Below are 6,000 nucleotides of genomic sequence, written 5' to 3'. Positions count from 1 at the left end.
GGAGAAGGTGGGACGTACTGGCCACTGCTCGAATCCCAGGAGAACCTTCTGGAACCCTTGCGACGTCAAAGGCAGCCTTAAAGGAAAACTGTACCCACCAGTTGGCCGTGCGGCCGTGCATTCTTTTCTTTCTTCATTGGGGGCAAGGGGGAGAGAACAGTGCACTCTGGGAGGTGTAGTCCCTGGACCGGGGCCAAAAGGTCAGCGCTTCTTACTCGCCTTTCAGCCAACGGTGTAGCCACCTCGAGCTGACCTCATTTAGCTTTACCTTACCCTGACCCCGCGGTGGCCTGACGTGACCTAACGGAATCTCTAACAGACCCCACGGATGCCGGGTTTCAGAGCCCTCCGGACCTCTTCCCTGAGGGAAACGGATGGCTCTGCCCAGACCGGCGCCTCCAGGAGTCTCCCCTGCCCACCCTCTGTACAGCCCCTCATCCTCGCGCCCCTCCTCGGCGACCCCGCGGTGCCCATTTCAGTCCCCTTTCTAATCAGTCTCTCATCCTGCTTCCCCCTGGAGTGCCTGTGTTTTAGCCCTTTCCTTCTTGGCCCTCAATGATCTCCTGTCTTCCTTCCCGCAGTGATCCGTTTTATCCTATTCTTGGTTCTTTCTTTACACCCCCGATCTCCTATCCTAGATCTCCCCTTTAATCTTTCATCTCACTCCCCAAGATCCCCTTCCTTACCCTCAGAATCTCTAGTCTCCCCCACCCCCCATTAAGTCATTAGATCTCAGCCCCAGTGTCCCCGATGCAGGGAGCAGGCGGGGCTGCGGAGGCGGTCGCCGGCGGAAGCCGCCACTCGAGCAGACACGGTGCCTGGCGCCCACGTCACTGTCTCCCAGGCCCATCTGTGCTCGAGGGAGCGGGGGTGGGGAGGGAGTAATTTGGGGGTGAAGTCGGGGAAGAGTGCTGGGGGACTGACGATAAAGGAAGGGTCAGGCCAGAAGCTCTCCTTTACTTCTTTCTTTCCTATTTTCCAGAGACAGAGTTTGGACACCCATGAGATCTTGCTAGAAACTGCGGCTTGAGTACCTGGGCCAAGAGCAGAGCAGGGAGGGGGCCAGGGTCCTGGGGTCAGTTCTGCAGATTCTTCACTACCTGCCTTCGTGCCAGGAGTCACTATAGGGCTCCCAAGGGTAAAGGGGCATGAGGTGTGAAGGAAGAAAGAGACTTGGGGTGAGAGGAGGATGGAGAGGAAGTGGGGTTGGGGGCCAGAAGGGGAGCAGAGATGGGTGATGAATGTGGGGGAATGAGGAGCATGAGGAATTTGGGGAAATGGGGTTGAGGGAGGGGAGGTAGGGAGAGGGAGTGGTGAGAGGATGGGGAGATGGGGTGAGGGGGATGAGGAGGGGAGGGGCATGGGGCAGATGAGAGATAGGGTGGGAGTAAGGAGGGCAGAGGAAAGAAAGGCTGGGGAGGGGCGGGGAGTCAGGGTGGGGGATGAGGAAAGGGGTGAGCAACGAAAGGATGAGGCACAGAGATGGGGTGACGAGGAGTGAGGAAGGGGGAGGGTAGGGAGGAGGGATGGACTAGTGTGACACAGAGATGGGTGAGGTGGGGTGAGGGGCCCTGCACCGCTGCTGGCTCCTCAGATCTGGGGGCTCTCTCTCTCCCACCTCCAGACTTGTGGGGCCCAGGCTGTGGGTGGCTCTCCTTTTTCCTATTCCAGTTCTGTCTCTTTTGCCTCCCCCAACCTTCCCTGTGCCAACACGGAGGCAGAGAGTTTAGTCACCAGCCTTTACCTGGCCCCTGCTAATGCTAAAGTGTAGGCTCGGACCTTTGAGGGTGCGGGACTGTGCCTTTAGGTGTTGGTGGCACGGACTCCACTGTTTACCTAGTCCGCAGTTCCTGCCCTCAGTCCTATTGTCCTGGGTGTCAAGTGTGTGTGGTGCTCGGTGTGGCATGGACCGTGGCAGTGTGGTCTGGAGTCTGTGCACCTTGTGAGCTTACACGCCACACTGGCACCTCATCTCCTTTGTAAATGGGGATTCGTGCCTCAGGGGGTTGTTGAGAGGGTTAATTAAGGTAACACAGGTAGTGCACTTAGTTCTGAGCTGGGCATGTAGTTTATACCCAACCAATGGTTAACTTGGTTAACTCAACCAAGTTAACCATTACTCTACATGTTTACAGATGCTGGGAGTGTGAGTGCATCTGTAAATCTGTGAGTCTGATTGGGAGTTATTTATAGTGTGGTACTGGTAATGTGATTTGTGAGTGGATCTGTGCAGTTATTTTTGTGTGGTGGTGTGCCTGATTCTGTTATATGTTGTAGGTATATGATTTTGGGTCAGTGTACATGTGTGAGTAAATGACTGTGCGAGCATGTGTCTACATGACAAAGAGTGGATGAGGTATGTGGCCGCTGACACATTGACACCATGTCTGCCAGCGTATGCACGCATCTGCGATCATGCCAGTGCCAAACGCCCCCACTCACCCTCCCTCCCCTTGGAGACGTCATAACCCTAGGTGTCCCTCATTTCCTCACCCTGAGGGAACCGGAACCCGTGGGCAGGGGTGGGGGTGGGTGCCAGTGAGGAGGTGTTTTAGACAGAGGCACATGTTCCCTCCCAGACTGTATAGGGAAGGGAGCCCCTATCCTGCTCACATCCCAAAGGCTGCAGAGGAAGTGCCCCCAGCCTGTTTTCAGTTCCCTGTCTTGTCACCATGGTAGCGGTTGCCAGGGGTTCCCATGGTTGCTAAGATCTGGGTGTGGGAGGCTGCCAGACCCTGTTGCCAGTAGAAACAGAGAATCCTGTGGGGAAGGAAGACTACCCTCACAACTGCCAGCTCTCTGCAGTGATAGAACTGGCCCTTGGGCCACTTCTCTCCCCCAGTTGTACCTATGATATGTATGTGGTAGTACTAGTGTGTGTGTGGGAGCAGAAGCGGGGACTTTACAGGAAACCAAGACTAGAATAATGGGATACTAGAATACCGAGGAAAAGGGGGCTCCTTGGCCTAGCCATCACCATCCTTAAAGTTGGGAGGGCCTTACGAATTAGTGACTACCCCCCATCTCTACTAAAATACAAAAAAAAAAAAAAAAAAAAAAGCCAGGTGTTGTGGCGCGTACCTGTAATCTCAGCTACTCAAGAGGCTGAGGCAAGAGAATCGCTTGTACCCAGGAGGCAGAGGTTGCAGTGATCCGAGATCGCGCCACTGCACTCCAGCCTGGTTGACAGAGTGAGACGAGACTCCCTCTCAAAAAAAAAAAAAAAAAAAGAGTGACTATCTCTTTCTGTCCCCTGTCCCTCATACCTCTCCCCTGGGCAGTCTCCCTGTTTGTTCTTGAGTTCTCCAGTGACTCGGTACTCATTACCTGATGCTTTCTCCTGGGCGTAGGAATGCCACATTGACCCATCACCTTGGCTGCAGACGGCCTCTCTCCTGTGATCAGACTCTGAGCGTCTCACCTGATACATGCTTCATGCTGACACCCAGGCCCAGACTTTGGTCCTACGCTGAATCCCAACTTTGACCTCAGCCTGAGACACAACCTGGTTATTGTCCTGGTAGAAACAGTTCCCCAAGTCCAGCCTCTGCCCAAACCCTCCTCCTAGACATGGCTGAGCCCTAATTTTGATTAAAAATACTTGAATTTGGCCGGGCGCGGTGGCGCAAGCCTGTAACCCCAGCACTTTGGGAGGCCGAGACGGGCGGATCACGAGGTCAGGAGATCGAGACCATCCTGGCTAACACGGTGAAACCCCGTCTCTACTAAAAAAATACAAAAAAAAAACTAGCCGGGGGAGGTGGCGGCGCCTGTAGTCCCAGCTAACTCAGGAGGCTGAGGCAGGAGAATGGCGTGAACCCGGGAGGTGGAGCTTGCAGTGAGCTGAGATGGCGCCACTGCACTCCAGCCTGGGTGACAGAGCGAGACTCCGTCTCAAAAAAACAAACAAAAAAAAACTTGAATTCATCTTCAGATTCAGTTCTGATCCTATACTGAACTAACTGAACACTCCGGGATCTAACTCCGTGATATTCGCTGGTGTCTCGCTGCGTGTTCTGAACCTATGGCTGACCAGCACCAAAAGGGTTCAGAGGGGTGATTTCCTGCCTTGGGATGAGAGCGCAATGTTAGGGATAACCAGCAGAGGGCGCGCAACATCAGGTTCTAGAGGCAAGCGCCCAAGAGCCCACCTGTGAACTAAAACAATTAAAAGTTCTCGATTTTGATGCCAAAACTTTGGGTTTATGTGGGTTCTTACAGTCATGAATCTTCTCCTCCTGGCTCACCTGGGCTTAGCACCGGGTATGCACAGAATGTGCTTAACTGTTTATTGGCATCTCAGGTCTCAAGAGGACTGAAGTCACCCCACCCCGAAATCAGCATTTCTGTCACATGCTTAATACAGCTCCACTGCCTTTCCTGGTAACCAGTTATGTTTGGTCCTATTGAGCAGAAATCTGCCTCTCCATAGTGTTCACATTTCATCTTAGCCCTGTCCTTGAGACCACACTGACCTCATTGGCCCATCTGCCAAACGTCACCATCTGCATCCTTCAAATCTGCTTCTCTCCAGGACCCATTCTTCATGGGTTCATCCCCTGCCTTTCTCAGTTCTACCCACTAAGATCATGTTTGCCTGAGTGGGTTTCAGTTTGTGGTGCCCAGTTATGATTAGCTTTTTCCAGGAGAGCTGGTGCAGGGTACAAATGAGCCGACCTGCCTCCCTCCTCTGACTCTGAACTTCTTTCCACATAGGCTCAGATTACGTCAGTTTGTGTGTGTGTGTGTGTGTGTGTGTGTGTGTGTGTGTTTGTTGTTTTGTTTTTCTTTTGAGTCAGAGTCTTGCCCTGTTGCCTAGGCTGGAGTGCAATGGCGTGATCTTGGCTCACTGCAACCTTTGCCTCCTGGGTTCAAGCAATTCTTCTGCCTCAGCCTCCTGAGTAGCTGGAACTACAGGTGTGCACCACCACACCTGGCTAATTTTTGCATTTTTAGTAGAGACAGGGTTTCACCATGTTGGCCAAGCTTGTCTTGAACTCCTGACCTCAGGAGATCCACCTGCTTCGGCCTCCCGAAGTGCTGGGATTACAGGTGTGAGCCACCACACCTGGCCCACCAGTTTATTTTTTGGCAGCCACCTCATACTGTTCACCTATACCGAGTTAAGGCTCTTTTCTCACTCAGCTGCTAAATCACCTCTTGTTCATTTGTACTTGTTATAATTTTGAATGGAGAGCTGTATTCATTTTAAACAAAGATACTTGAAATAAAATAAAAAAATTTGTTTGCAATACATTCTCAATTTTAGGATACTCTTTGGGCTTGGAAATCTCTGTACTTGATGTTCACTCAAAGGTGGGACAAGGAGGAACTGAAGGTCCTCAGCTGGCTTGGCTGTGACTTCAGCACTTTGGACAGAGGCAATCACGGTACCCACCACCCCACCATCCAGCTATGCCTGGGACTGTGGGAGGGTGGAGATGATACACTCACAGCTTTCAGCTGGAGCAGAAATCCTTTCTACTTACCCAGCGCCTTACAGTCTGTAAAGCTCTCTCCTCTTACAAAACTCTTTCCTCAATTAACCAGCCCAGGAGGCTGACAAGACAGGGACTGTCCTACAGATTTTACAGTTGAGGAAACTGAGATTCAGCAAAGTCAACCTCCAAGAAACCCTTAGACAGGGTGCGGTGGGAGAGAGCACTACTCCATGTTTAGCAAATTTAGCAGCCATTGATTCTTTTAAGGAATGACTCTCCCCAGGGAGAAAGAGGAAATGCATTTGAACCAGAGCAGGACAGGATGAGTGGAGGTTTGTGTAGAATCAAGACCCCGGCCAGTCCTGGGAGCAAGTGGCAGTTGATGGGAGGAACAGTCCTCAGAGGGTCTAAAGCTCCAGCCAGGACTGCTGAACTGAGGGCAGGGAAACCTTATTCATTCCGGCCCACAGATACCCAGCCTTTATGCCTCTTTTTCTGTCCCAATGCTTAGCTTTACTGAGCCTGGAGACAAGGACAAAGGGCTGGTGGGATGTCATTA

This window comes from Mandrillus leucophaeus, unplaced genomic scaffold (assembly GCF_000951045.1).
Source record: "Mandrillus leucophaeus isolate KB7577 unplaced genomic scaffold, Mleu.le_1.0 Scaffold208, whole genome shotgun sequence".
NCBI lineage: Eukaryota > Metazoa > Chordata > Mammalia > Primates > Cercopithecidae > Mandrillus > Mandrillus leucophaeus.
This window is presented reverse-complemented; position numbering follows the sequence as displayed.